The 15783-nt window shown below is 37.8% G+C and overlaps 1 protein-coding gene across 1 annotated transcript in view; it reads left to right on the top strand.

The window, feature by feature from the left end:
* The window catches only part of CHM (CHM Rab escort protein), a 260707-nt gene that overhangs the window by 104777 nt on the left and 140147 nt on the right, over positions 1 to 15783 (top strand). The window lies entirely within an intron of this gene.

Raw genomic sequence — 15783 nt, 5'->3', positions numbered from 1 at the left:
CTGTGAGCCACCCAGGCGCCCCACAGATGGAAATTTAAAAACAAAAATGACATTTATTCAAGATTTAGTATATGCAACATACTTGTTGTTTTATTCTTTTATAAATCCATATATTGGTCTACCTACCTGTCTAAATGATATATTCAGTTTGCCTGTTTTTGAACTTCATAAAATAGAATTCTACTGTAAATTCCTTATTTCACTCAATATTATGTTTCAAAGCATCATTTTTGTTGTGTATAATTATAGTTATTTTCATTGCTATGTAGTATTCCGTTGTGAATATTTCATAATTTATTTTTCTGTTTTTCTTTTGATGGATACAGGATGTTTCCAGTTTTTGTTTTTGCTGTTATTAACATCCTTGTGTGTGTTTCAGGATATACATGCTCAAGAATTTCTCTAGCACGCATATCTAGGAGTGGAATTCCTAAGTCATGGGATATATGAATGTTCATACAAGATAGTACCCAGCTTTTTCTCCAGAGTATTGTATCAATTTACTTCCCCCAGCAGTATATAAGAATTTCCATAGCTTTACATTTTGCCAACATTTGTTATTAGATTTTTAAGTTTTTGTCAATCTAACTCACATAAAATGTCTTCTCATTATACCTTTATTTTGCATTTCCCAGATCACTTAATGAGGTGGAACGTCTCCTCATAAGGTTATTGGTATTCATGTTTTCTCTTTGGGGGAAATGCATGTTCATATGTTTTGCCTTTTGTCTATTTGGTTACTGTGTTTTTCTGATTGATTTGTAGGAGTTTTTATTCTGAATACTAATCTTTTTCTTAGTTATATGTGTTGCATGGAGGTCATTGAGATTAATGTAGTCAAACATAACAATCTTTTTTATACTTAGCACTTTTAGGGTAGTGAAGCATACAGTTTAAAACCTGGACTGTGGAGGGGCGCCTGGGTGGCTCTGTCGGTTGAGTGACCGACCTCAGCTCAGGTCATGATCTCAATGGTTTGTGAGTTGGAGCCCCATGTCGGGCTCTGTGCTGACAGCTCAGAGCCTTGAGCCTGCTTCTGATTCTGTGTGTCTCTCTCTCTCTGCCCCTCCCCCACTCATGCTCTGTCTCTCTCTGTCTCAGAAATAAATAAACATTTAAAAAATAATAAAATAAAATAAAACCTGGGCTGTGGAGACAGACTACCTGGATTTAAGTTCTGGCTCCTCCATTTATTAGCCATGTAACTTTGAGCAAGTTTCACATTTTCTCTAGTATGTTTTCAGAGAATCAACTTTTGGGATTTTTGATTCTTTCTGTTAGAGCTTTCCGTTCCTAGTTCATTAGTTTCCATTCTTTATTATCTCCTTTATTTTGTTTTCTTTGGATTTTGTTCAGCTCATCCCTCCTCTTTTCTGCCTTCCCAGTTCTTAGGATGAAATCCAATGAGTTAAACATTTTTATTCCTTATTTTCTAATATAAGCATTTAAAGTGATAAAATTCTAACTATTGTTTTGGCTCTTCACAGTTATTATGTATTATTTTCATTATTTTTTAGTCCTAAGTACCTTAATTTCTATTATGATTTCTTCATTTACATATAAGTTGTTAAGAGAGGCTTTAAAATAGCCGATTTGGTGGATCCTTTTTCTCTAACCATCTAATTTTATTGTAGAAAATTAAGTTGTGTCTGGAAAATATGTTTTTATGGTATTAATACTTAAAACTTTATGATTTAGTATGTCATCAGTTTTTATAATTTTTCCATTTGTGCTCAAGAAGAATGTGTTTAGTTCTAGGGCTCAGGGTTCTCTAATTACTGGTCTTAGAGTTTAGTAAGTCAGGCTTTGAGTTGTAATTTTCAAATTTTATTGAGGTTTTTTTTCCTTTGGTCTACCAGTAATAAAGTGTTTTGAAATCTCCCAATATGATGTGTGATTTGTCAGTTTCTCCCTATAATTCTATCAGCTTTTACCTTATATTTATTTTGAGGCAATTTATTAATTTCATATAAATTTATAACTTTAATCTTCCTGACGAATTTATTTATTTATTTTTTAATTTAATTTAATTTTTTTTAATATATGAAATGTATTGTCAAATTGGTTTCCATACAACACCCAGTGCTCATCCCAAAAGATGCCCTCCTCAATACCCATTACCCACCCTCTCCTCCCTCCCACCCCCCATCAACCCTCAGTTCTCAGTATTTAACAGTCTCTTATGCATTGGCTCTCTCCCACTCTAACCTCTTTTTTTTTTTTTTCCTTCCCCTCCCCCATGGGTTTCTGTTAAGTTTCTCAGGATCCACATAAGAGTGAAACCATATGGTATCTGTCTTTCTCTGTATGGCTTATTTCACTTAGCATCACACTCTCCAGTTCCATCCACGTTGCTACAAAAGGCCATATTTCATTTTTCCTCATTGCCACGTAGTATTCCATTGTGTATATAAACCACAATTTCTTTATCCATTCATCAGTTGATGGACATTTAGGCTCTTTCCATAATTTGGCTATTGTTGAGAGTGCTGCTATAAACATTGGGGTACAAGTGGCCCTATGCATCAGTACTCCTGTATCCCTTGGGTAAATTCCTAGCAGTGCTATTGCTGGGTCATAGGGTAGGTCTATTTTTAATTTTCTGAGGAACCTCCACACTGCTTTCCAGAGCGGCTGCACCAATTTGCATTCCCACCAACAGTGCAAGAGGGTTCCCGTTTCTCCACATCCTCTCCAGCATCTATAGTCTCCTGATTTGTTCATTTTGGCCACTCTGACTGGCGTGAGGTGATATCTGAGTGTGGTTTTGATTTGTATTTCCCTGATAAGGAGTGACGTTGAGCATCTTTTCATGTGCCTGTTGGCCATCCGGATGTCTTCTTTAGAGAAGTGTCTATTCATGTTTTCTGCCCATTTCTTCACTGGGTTATTTGTTTTTCGGGTGTGGAGTTTGGTGAGCTCTTTATAGATTTTGGATACTAGCCCTTTGTCCGATATGTCATTTGCGAATATCTTTTCCCATTCCGTTGGTTGCCTTTTAGTTTTGTTGGTTGTTTCCTTTGCTGTGCAGAAGCTTTTTATCTTCATAAGGTCCCAGTAATTCACTTTTGCTTTTAATTCCCTTGCCTTTGGGGATGTGTCGAGTAAGAGATTGCTACGGCTGAGGTCAGAGAGGTCTTTTCCTGCTTTCTCCTCTAAGGTTTTGATGGTTTCCTGTCTCACATTCAGGTCCTTTATCCATTTTGAGTTTATTTTTGTGAATGGTGTGAGAAAGTGGTCTAGTTTCAACCTTCTGCATGTTGCTGTCCAGTTCTCCCAGCACCATTTGTTAAAGAGACTGTCTTTTTTCCATTGGATGTTCTTTCCTGCTTTGTCAAAGATGAGTTGGCCATACGTTTGTGGGTCTAGTTCTGGGGTTTCTATTCTATTCCATTGGTCTATGTGTCTGTTTTGGTGCCAATACCATGCTGTCTTGATGATGACAGCTTTGTAGTAGAGGCTAAAGTCTGGGATTGTGATGCCTCCTGCTTTGGTCTTCTTCTTCAAAATTCCTTTGGCTATTCGGGGCCTTTTGTGGTTCCATATGAATTTTAGGATTGCTTGTTCTAGTTTCGAGAAGAATGCTGGTGCAATTTTGATTGGGATTGCATTGAATGTGTAGATAGCTTTGGGTAGTATTGACATTTTGACAATATTTATTCTTCCAATCCATGAGCAGGGAATGTCTTTCCATTTCTTTAAATCTTCTTCAATTACCTTCATAAGCTTTCTATAGTTTTCAGCATACAGATCCTTTACATCTTTGGTTAGATTTATTCCTAGGTATTTTATGCTTCTTGGTGCAATTGTGAATGGGATCAGTTTCTTTATTTGTCTTTCTGTTGCTTCATTGTTAGTGTATAAGAATGCAACTGATTTCTGTACATTGATTTTGTATCCTGCAACTTTGCTGAATTCCTGTATCAGTTCTAGCAGACTTTTGGTGGAGTCTATCGGATTTTCCATGTATAATATCATGTCATCTGCAAAAAGCGAAAGCTTGACTTCATCTTTGCCAATTTTGATGCCTTTGATTTCCTTTTGTTGTCTGATTGCTGATGCTAGAACTTCCAGCACTATGTTAAGCAACAGCAGTGAGAGTGGGCATCCCTGTCGTGTTCCTGATCTCAGGGAAAAAGCTCTCAGTTTTTCCCCGTTGAGGATGATGTTAGCTGTGGGCTTTTCATAAATGGCTTTTATGATCTTTAAGTATGTTCCTTCTATCCCGACTTTCTCAAGGGTTTTTATTAAGAAAGGGTGCTGGATTTTGTCAAAGGCCTTTTCTGCATCGATTGACAGGATCATATGGTTCTTCTCTTTTTTTTTTGTTAATGTGATGTATCACGTTGATTGATTTGCGAATGTTGAACCAGCCCTGCATCCCAGGAATGAATCCCACTTGATCATGGTGAATAATTCTTTTTATATGCCGTTGAATTCGATTTGCTAGTATCTTATTGAGAATTTTTGCATCCATATTCATCAGGGATATTGGCCTGTAGTTCTCTTTTTTTACTGGGTCTCTGTCTGGTTTAGGAATCAAAGTAATACTGGCTTCATAGAATGAGTCTGGAAGTTTTCCTTCCCTTTCTATTTCTTGGAATAGCTTGAGAAGGATAGGTATTATCTCTGCTTTAAACGTCTGGTAGAACTCCCCTGGGAAGCCATCTGGTCCTGGACTCTTATTTGTTGGGAGATTTTTGATAACCGATTCAATTTCTTCGCTGGTTATGGGTCTGTTCAAGCTTTCTATTTCCTCCTGATTGAGTTTTGGAAGAGTGTGGGTGTTCAGGAATTTGTCCATTTCTTCCAGGTTGTCCAATTTGTTGGCATATAATTTTTCATAGTATTCCCTGATAATTGTTTGTATCTCTGAGGGATTGGTTGTAATAATTCCATTTTCATTCATGATTTTATCTATTTGGGTCATCTCCCTTTTCTTTTTGAGAAGCCTGGCTAGAGGTTTGTCAATTTTGTTTATTTTTTCAAAAAACCAACTCTTGGTTTCGTTGATCTGCTCTACAGTTTTTTTAGATTCTATATTGTTTATTTCTGCTCTGATCTTTATTATTTCTCTTCTTCTGCTGGGTTTAGGCTGCCTTTGCTGTTCTGCTTCTATTTCCTTTAGGTGTGCTGTTAGATTTTGTATTTGGGATTTTTCTTGTTTCTTGAGATAGGCCTGGATTGCAATGTATTTTCCTCTCAGGACTGCCTTTTGCTGCGTCCCAAAGCGTTTGGATTGTTGTATTTTCATTTTCGTTTGTTTCCATATATTTTTTAATTTCTTCTCTAATTGCCTGGTTGACCCACTCATTCGTTAGTAGGGTGTTCTTTAACCTCCATGCTTTTGGAGGTTTTCCAGACTTTTTCCTGTGGTTGATTTCAAGCTTCATAGCATTGTGGTCTGAAAGTATGCATGGTATAATTTCAATTCTTGTAAACTTATGAAGGGCTGTTTTGTGACCCAGTATATGATCTATCTTGGAGAATGTTCCATGTGCACTCGAGAAGAAAGTATATTCTGTTGCTTTGGGATGCAGAGTTCTAAATAGATCTGTCAAGTCCATCTGATCCAATGTCTCATTCAGGGCCCTTGTTTCTTTATTGACGGTGTGTCTAGATGATCTATCCATTTCTGTAAGTGGAGTGTTAAAGTCCCCTGCAATTACCACATTCTTATCAATAAGGTTGCTTATGTTTATGAGTAATTGTTTTATATATTTGGGGGCTCCGGTATTCGGCGCATAGACATTTATAATTGTTAGCTCTTCCTGATGGATAGACCCTGTAATTATTATATAATGCCCTTCTTCATCTCTTGTTACAGCCTTTAATTTAAAGTCTAGTTTGTCTGATATAAGTATGGCTACTCCAGCTTTCTTTTGGCTTCCAGTCGCATGATAAATAGTTCTCCATCCCCTCACTCTCAATCTAAAGGTGTCCTCAGGTCTAAAATGAGTCTCTTGTAGACAGCAAATAGATGGGTCTTGTTTTTTTATCCATTCTGATACCCTATGTCTTTTGGTTGGTGCAATCAGTCCATTTACATTGTGTTATAGAAAGGTATGGGTTTAGAGTCATTGTGATGTCTGTATGTTTTATGCTTGTAGTGATGTGTCTGGTACTTTGTCTCACAGGGTCCCCCTTAGGATCTCTTGTAGGGCTGGTTTAGTGGTGACAAATTACTTCAGTTTTTGTTTGTTTGGGAAGACCTTTATCTCTCCTTCTATTCTAAATGACAGACTTGCTGGATAAAGGATTCTCGGCTGCATATTTTTTCTGTCTAGCAAACTGAAAATTCATGCCAATTCTTTCTGGCCTGCCAAGTTTCAAAAGAGAGATCAGTCACGAGTCTTATAGGTCTCCCTTTATATGTGAGGGCACGTTTATCCCTTGCTGCTTTCAGAATTTTGTCTTTATCCTTGTATTTTGCCAGTTTCACTATGATATGTCGTGCAGAAGATCGATTCAAGTTACGTCTGAAGGGAGTTCTCTGTGCCTCTTGGATTTCAATGCCTTTTTCCTTCCCCAGTTCAGGGAAGTTCTCAGCTATGATTTCTTCAAGTACCCCTTCAGCACCTTTCCCTCTCTCTTCCTCCTCTGGGATACCAATTATGCCTATATTATTTCTTTTTAGTGTGTCACTTAGTTCTCTAATTTTCCCCTCATACTCCTGGATTTTTTTCTCTCTCTTTTTCTCAGCTTCCTCTTTTTCCATAACTTTATCTTCTAGTTCACCTATTCTCTCCTCTGCCTCTTCAATCCGAGCTGTCGTCGTTTCCATTTTGTTTTGCATTTCGTTTAAAGCGCTTTTCAGCTCCTTGTGACTGTTCCTTAGTCCCTTGATCTCTGTAGCAAGAGATTCTCTGCTGTCCTGTATACTGTTTTCAAGCCCAGCGATTAATTTTATGACTATTACTCTAAATTCACTTTCTGTTATATTATTTAAATCCTTTTTGATCAGCTCATTAGCTCTTGTTATTTCCTGGAGATTCTTCTGAGGGGAATTCTTCCACTTGGTCATTTTGGATAGTCCCTGGCATGGTGAGGACCTGCAGGGCACTTCCCCTGTGCTGTGGTGTATAACTGGAGTTGGTGGGCGGGGCCGCAGTCTGACCTGATGTCTGCCCCCAGCCCACCACAGGGGCCACAGTCAGACTGGTGTGTGCCTTCTCTTCCCCTCTCCTAGGGGCGGGATTCACTGTGGGATGGCGTGGCCCGTCTGGGCTACTTGCACACTGCCAGGCTTGTGGTGCTGGGGACCTGGCGTATTAGCTGGGGTGGGTAGGCAAGGTGCACGGGGGCAGGAGGGGCAGGCTTAACTCGCTTCTCCTTAGGTGATCCACTTCAGGAGGGGCCCTGTTGCAGCGGGAGGGAGTCAGATCCGCTGCCGGAGGTTTGGCTCCGCAGAAGCACAGAGTTGGGTGTTTGCCCAGAGGGAGCAAGTTCCCTGGCAGGAACTGGTTCCCTTTGGGATTTTGGCTGGGGGATGGGCGGGGGAGATGGCGCTGGCGAGCGCCTTTGTTCCCCACCAAACTGAGCTCTGTCGTCCGTGGGCTCAGCAGCTCTCCCTCTCTTTGTCCTCCAGCCTTCCTGCTTTCCGAGCAGAGCTGTTAACTTATGACCTCCCAGAGGCTAAGTTGCGCTTGCTGTCGGAACACAGTCAGTCAGGCCCCTCTGGTTTCGCCAGCCAGACTTGGGGGCTCTGCTTAGCCGGCGAGCCGCCCCTCCGCCCCGACTCCCTCCGGCCGGTCTCGAGCGCGCACCGCCTCACCGTCCTTCCTACCCTCTTCTGTGGGCCTCTCGTCTGCGCTTGTCTCCGGAGCCTCTGTTCTGCTAATCCTCTGGCGGTTTTCTGGGTTATTTAGGAGGTGTAGGTGGAATCTAAGTGATCAGCAGGACGCGCGGTGAGCCCAGCGTCCTCCTACGCCACCATCTTCCCTCTCTCCTCGCGAAAATAATTTTAAAAGAAAATACGAACTGAGCTTTGGAACATTTCAGGCCTGGCATGGAATGCAGTTTTTACACAAGTGTCTTGTGGTTCAGAAATCTGATTTCACAGCTTATCTTCCGTTAGATGAAAGTGTTTACGGTGTGTCTGGAGCTGGAGTAAGTTCCTGCAGGTGCCCAAGAGCAGGGGCCTCCTCTCTCCTCTCATTAATTTGCTGATGCCTAACTGCACTGACGCAGCGGTGAGATACCGGGGAGAGCCTTCCTGATGAATTTAATATTTTACATGATTTTCTGGCTTTCTGTACCCATAAGAATGCATTTTTAAACTTAAAGTCTACTTTGCCTGATATTCAAATAGTTACTCCAGTTAATTACTATTTGCCTGTTATGTCTTTCTTCATCTCTGTTTTTCAACTTAAGTCTATATTTGGGACTATAAATAGCAGATTATTACATATGTTTCATCCTGTATGGCAATCTCAGTTTTTTACCAAGCAGGATGAGTCTTGTTAATAGGAGTCTATTCCTTCCTTCTGAAGTACCTAAAGTTCCTCTAGTTTACATCTGTTGGCAGTAAATTTCTAGTTTGTGTGTATATGAACATAAGTATTTTTTTGCCTTTTTGTCTTGAGTGAAGATTTGTGAGGTAAACATTTCTAGGTTGGCATTTCTTTTTTCTCAGTACTTTAAAATTCTATTCCATTGTCATTTGGATTCCTTTTTGCTGTTGAAAAGTTGATGTCAGCCTAATTGTCATTTCTTTATAAATGATACTTCTTTTCGCTTAAGCTGTTTTTAAGAGTGTCTGCTTTTGGTGTTCTGCATTTTCACTACAGTGAATTTATATGTTAGTTTCTTTGTATTTATATAGCTTGGTATAGGTTGAACCATATATAATTAACAATATTAAACCATTTTGACCTATGATTCCATATGGTTCAAACAACTGCAATATATTTCCTCTGTGAATTGTCATGTATCATTTTGGAAAATTATCAGCCAGTATCTTAGCAAATAACATTTTCCTTAATTGTCTCTCTTCTCATCTTTTTGGAATCCTAAATAGAAATGTTTTAGAATTTAGCATTCTCTCATCCCTACTTCTTAGTCTCTATTTCATACTTTATATCTCCTTGTTATTCTGGCTATATTCTGGGTGCTTTATTGAGATCTCTTTTCCAGTTTAGTAATTCTCTGTACTTCTGTAAAATCTGTAGTTTAACCCTTGCATTTTTTTTACCTCATTTAATTTTTCATTTATAGAAGCTCTGCTCCTCCTCTACTCAAATCTTTCTTGTCATCAATTGATATTCTCTCTTGATTGTTCATTTTTTTCATATATTTGACATTCTGCCATGTATTGTTTCTGTTGATTCATGTTATTAGTTTAGTTTCTTGTGCCATGCTTATCTTTGATAGTTTATATTTGATTAGTTTTAATCTTTGGAAATCTGGGGACCCAGATTAAGGATGCTTTCCTTCAAGGATTATTTGTGTTCCCTTCAGCCAGAAGGCAATAAAATTTGGGACCATTTCAGCTCTTTCAGGGGAGAAGTTGCGTGATAAAGGAGCCCTAGATATAGCTCCCACACTGATGAATACAAGCAAGAAGACTTTTTTTTTTTTAACATAAAGGTAAAGCTTTATTAAAAAGACATTTCTTAGAACAAACTGATAGTTACTAGATGGGAAGTGGCTGGGGGAATGGGTTATATAGGTGATGGTGATTAAGGAGTGAACTTGTGATGAACACTGGGTATTATATGAAAGTGTTGAATCACTCTTGTACACCTGAAAATTTAATTACACTGTGTGTTAACTAACTGGAATGTAAATAAAAACTTAAAAAAAATACATCTCTTAGTGACATGACTTTTTAAAAATGTGGTTCATGTATCTTGGGAAGAAAGTTAGTTATGGCTAGAATGAAGGCTTTTGTTTTTAAATAGCAGTGTTTTTTTCTTGAAACTTTGAATTCAGCTCAGGGTTTTTACTGTGTGTGTGTGTGTGTGTGTGTTGGGTTTGGGGTTAGGGAGTTTCTTGCAGACATTTTGCTTATTGCCTTCAATCTCAGCAATGAAGTAAAAATTAGTTTAATATAAAAAGTCATTTTTGGTTAGAAAAAAGAGACACCTTCAAGGTGTGCAGTCCAGTATATTGCTGGAAGTAGATATCCATGTTTCTTAACCATGTGGTTGACAAATGGAGGTGAGAATGTTACAAATTTGAAAGTAATTTACTTCTGAATATGATAGGTCTCTATGTTTCCAGAAGAGCTCTTCCTCCTCCAATTACTTGCCAACGTAGACATGAATAGGCAGTGTCATTTCCTACAGGACCAGAGGTCCTCCTATCAATTTAAATTAAAAAGGAAGAGGGAGGCTCTATGTTTTTTTTTTAACTTTATTTATTTTGAGAGAGAGCATGAGTGGGGACGGACAGAGAGAAGGAGTGAGGATTCCCAAGCCCACCAGCACAGAGCCCCATGTGGGGCTCAATCTCAAGAATTGTGAGATCTTGACCTGAGCCAAAACCAAGAGTAGGACCGATGCTGAACTGACTGCTGAATTGGAGCCACCCAGATGCCCGTATGGTTTTATTAATCGTTCTTTTCCTCTTCCTGTGGCATTGCCTGATTCAGAAGAAGTCACACTGTTTTCTCTTGTGTTGCTACTAACTACTCACTCCTACAGAGCTTTTAGGTAAGGAATACAGACAGAAGGAACAGCTCACTGGGCAGTGAGTAGAAGCTCACTTGTTTACTTACTAGCCTTTTTTGAAAATGAAATATTTAGCCTCGTTCCTATTTTTCCACTAAATCCCTGTATTTCCTTTCCTAACTCAGATCATATCTTGTAACTAGTATCTGGTGTTTGTTTATTTGTAATTTTTGTTTGTTTTTTGTTTTTAATTTGAAGTTTATTTATTTTGAGAGAGTGGGAGGAGCAGAGAGAAAGAGAGAATCCCAAGCAGGCTCTCCCTGTCAGCGCAGAGCTTGATGCAGGGCTTGAACACATGAACCCTGAGATCATGACCTAAGCTGAAGTCAGATGCTTAACTGAGCCACCCAGCTCCTCTATTTGTTGTTGTTGTTGTTGTTGTTTTTTAACGTTTATTTATTTTTGAGACAGAGACAGCATGAACAGGGGAGGGTCAGAGAGAGAGGGAGACACAGAATCTGAAACAGGCTCCAGGCTCTGAGCTGTCAGCACAGAGCCCAATGCGGGGCTTGAACTCATAGACCGCTAGATCATGACCTGAGCCGAAGTCGGATGCTTAACCGACTGAGCCACCCAGATGCCCCCCTATTTGTTGTTTTTAAAGAAAAAGACATTGAAAAGTTTTGATTGTCTTGTACTGTTATAAACCTCATAATGAGACCTATATGTGTTGAATCCTAAGCAAAGAAGACATTTTTGCCATAAAATGATTGCAGCCTCTTTCAGAGTGAATTGTTGCCAGTCTTCCATATCTTTTTATCCTCTGCAGAGCCTATCTCAGAATTCTGTGTACAGTTCAGATTTAATGTTTATTATAAAAAGTATACCTCACCCTCCAATTTGAAGTGATTCTTTCAGGAGATTATGTAATTAAATGTATATATGTGTAGATAGATAATTGATTAAAAACAAAACAAAAACTCCTATGTTTGAAGTAGCATATTAAACTTCTGGGTGATTCTTTGGTAATTAAAGTAACTCTGAGGTCTTCCTATGTAAAAGTATATATAAAATATGTACACACTAATACACATACACATATATATGTGTGAATTCTAATAAAAATGCATTTACTTAGCCTAGGTATATTAACTTAATTTTATATTTGATTCTCTACCCAACACTTTATCATTTCATATAAATATTGTTTTGTTTATATCCTAAAGTAGTAACATTGCTACCATCTATACATCATAGCCCGCACTTTTTATCACCCGGTTACTAGAATGAAGTGTCACCTGTTCTGTGATTTCTAACCACCATTCTATATTCTGGTTTAATATAAGCCCCTTAAGCATTTCTCAGCCAATTACAGTGGGTTCTCATCAAGGCTACTATTATGACTGGCATGCATATTTATGTGAGGATTCAAAGACATTTGCAAGTCCTATCCTTGCATTCTAAGTGAATAACATTTTAACTATTAGAGTTCACTTTCATGAATAAATGCTCTTTGAGTTTCTTATCAATTTAAATAGGTAGATTATTTTGAGTAAAGAATATGAAGCTTATTTATTGTACTAGCTACTACTCATTAATATGTCATAAATTGAACCACTTTGGAAGAAAAGTCATTGAAATCTATCTATTTTTCTAGTATAGGAAGCCATAGAATTTTCCCTACCATATATTAGTTGGTTAATATTTTTTTCTGGCACACTGTACAGGTTATGTATGCAGTATATATGTTTTTAGACTCTCACAATATATCGTCCAAAGAGAAGTCCTTATTAAGCTCTAATTTATTTCTGTTATCTGTGGTTGGTAACATAGCAGCCTTTAGAAATATTTTCTAGTTCAGAATAGGTTTCATATACTGTGTGATAACCTGTAAAATTGAGCAGTACCAGCGGGATGAAACAAACATTACATTTTTTTAATATTTTCTTTATTTATATATAAAGTTTATTTATTTATTTTGAGATAGAGAGTATGTGCACAGAAGCAGGGAAGGGACAGAAGGAGAGACAGAATCCCAAGAATGCTTCACACCATCAGGGCAGAGACCAATGCCAGGCTCACACTCACGAACTGTGAGATAATGACCCGAGCTGAGATCAAAAGTCAGACACTAAACCAACTGAGCCAGCCAGGCACCCCATTCACTTTTTTAATAAGTAGACTTAGACTGCCCAGAGATTGTTACTTGTTTTTTTGTAAAAAGAGTGTATTTAACTGATAATTTGCTGGGTAATTCAATCTTCCATTCTTTCCGTGGCCTAAATTTTTCTTTTTTTCCCTTTAATGTAGTAAGATTCTTGAAACATAACGGATGAATTTTTTTAACTTTTAACATGTAATATAAATATTGTGCATGCACATGCACATATGAACACCACCAAATACTTTTTACTAGGTGTTCATACTCAAGTGACATTTTTTGAGTATTGAATGTGGAAAATCAAATAGATCAAGATCTACCTCAGGAAATTATGGAACACAAATTAATCTCTAACTTAAGTTTTTAAAAAGACAGAATGAGAGAACACCAAAGTCCAAAATATGTAACTTCCTCAAGATTATAGGAACAGTGTGGAAAGACAGGAAAGGGAATCTCCCATTTGATACATTCATTCAGTAGTGGCTTGAAGAATGATGCCTACAAGGGGCCACAAAGATGCTATGGTGATTTTGTTATAATCCAGGACTTTGTTTTTTAATATATATTGTAAAGCATTTTATACTGTTTTATGTTTTTCCTCAGCTTTAGTACAAAGTCCAAGAACAAAACATACACATTACCAAGTATTTATTGTTATAGTTGGAGAACACATTAGCAAACATCTTTCAGACCAAAGTAACCTGCCTATTTTATTCTCTAATAACCAACATTTTTTATTCAGGGAATTTTCAGAAATCTAAGAGACATTTGTTCCCCACACACCAAAACAAGTTACTCCAGACAGCACAGGGGAAGTGCCCTGTAGTTCCGTCCCACCGCAGGGACTATCCAAAATGATGAAACGGAAAAATTGTCAAAAGAAACTCCAGGAATTAGTGACAGCTAATGAATTGATCAAAAACGTTTTAGGCAATATAACGGAACAAGAATTTAGAATAATAGTCATAAAATTAATCTCTAGGCTTGAAAAAAACATAGAGGACAGCAGAGAATCTATTGCTACAGAGATCAAGGGACTAAGAAATAGTCATGAGGAGCTAAAAAAAAATCCTATAAATGAGGTTCAAAATAAAATGGAGGTGACCACAGCTCGGATTGAAGAGGCAGAGGAGAGAATAGGTGAACTAGAAGATAAAATTATTGAAAAAGAGGAAGCTGAGAAAAAGAGATTAAAAAAATCCAGGATTATGAGGGGAGAATTAGAGAACTAAGTGATGCAATCAAATGGAACAGTATCCATATAATAGGAATTCCAGAAGAGGAAGGGAGAAAGAAAGGGGCTGGAGGGGTACTTGAACAAATCAGAGCTGAGAACTTTCCTGATCTGGGGAAGGAAAAATGCACTGAAATCCAAGAGGCACAGAGAATGCCCTTCAGACGTTACTTGAATCAATCTTCTCCATGACATATCATAGTGAAATTGGCAAAATACAAGGATAAAGAAAAAATTCTGAAAGCAGCTAGGGATAAACATGCCCTAAATATAAAGGGAGACCAATAAGACTAGTGGCAGACCTATCTACTGAAACTTGGCAGTCCAGAAAGGAATGGCAGGAAATATTCAATGTGATGAACACAAAAAATATGCAGCCAAGAATGCTTTATCCAGCAAGTCTGTCATTCAGAATAGAGGGAGAGATAAAGGTCTTCCCAAACAAACAAAAACTGAAGGAATTCATCACCATGAAACCAGCCCTACAAGAGATCCTAAGTGGGATTCTGTGAATTAAATGTTGCAAGGACCACAGAGTACCAGAGTCATCACTACAAGCATGAAAGCTACAGACATCACAATGACTCTAAACCCATATCTTTCTATGATAACACTGAATGGAAATGGACTAAATGCTCCAACCAAAAGACATAGGGTATCAGAATGGATAAAAAAAACAAGACCCATCTATTTTCTAAAAGAGACTCATTTTAGACCTGAAGACACCTTCAGATTGAAAGTAAGGGGATGGAGAACTATTTATCATGCTACTGGAAGTCAAAAGAAAGTTGGAGTAGCCATGCTTAGACAAACTAGCCTTTAAATTAAAGGCTGTAACAAGAGATGAAGAAGGACATCATATAATAATTACAGGGTCTATCCATCAGGAAGAGCTAACAATTATATATGTCTATGCACCGAATATGAGAGCCCCCAAATATATAAAACAATCACAAACATAAGCAACCTTATTGATAAGAATGTGGTAATTGCAGGGGACTTTAATACTCCACTTACAACATTCGATAGATCATCTAGACACAGGATCAATAAAGAAACAAGGGCCCTGAATGATAGACTGGATCAGATGGACTTGATAGATATATTTAGAACTCTGCATCCCAAAGCAACAGAATATACTTTCTTCTCGAGTGCACATGGAACGTTCTCCAAGATAGATCACATTCTGGGTCACAAACCAGCCCTTCATAAGTATACAAGAATTGAGATCATACCATGCATACTTTCAGACCACAATGCTATGAAGCTTGAAATCAAGCACAAGAAAAAGTCTGGAAAACCTCCAAAAACATGGAGGTTAAAAAACACCCTACTAAAGAAGGAATGGGTAACCAGGAAATTAGAGAAGAAATTTAAAAATACATGGAAACAAATGAAAATTAAAATACAATAATCCAAACGCTTTGGGATGCAGTGAAGGCAGTCCTGAGAGGATAATACATTGCAATCCAGGCCTATCTAAAGAATCAAGAAAGTGCCAAATACAAAATCTAACAGCACACCTAAAGGAAGTAGAAGTAGAACAGCAAAGACACCTCAATCCCAGCAGAAGAAGAGAAACAATAAATATCAGAGCAGAAATAAACAATATAGAATCTAAAAATAAATGTAGAGCAGATCAATGAAACCAAGAGTTGGTTTTTTGAAAAATAAACCAAATTGATAAACCTCTAGCCAGGCTTCTCAAAAAGAAAAGGGAGATGACCCAAATGCATAAAATCATGAATGAAAATGGAATTATGACAACCAATCCC

Source organism: Prionailurus bengalensis, chromosome X, assembly GCF_016509475.1.
Source record: "Prionailurus bengalensis isolate Pbe53 chromosome X, Fcat_Pben_1.1_paternal_pri, whole genome shotgun sequence".
Taxonomy (NCBI): Eukaryota; Metazoa; Chordata; class Mammalia; order Carnivora; family Felidae; genus Prionailurus; species Prionailurus bengalensis.
This window is presented reverse-complemented; position numbering and strand designations above follow the sequence as displayed.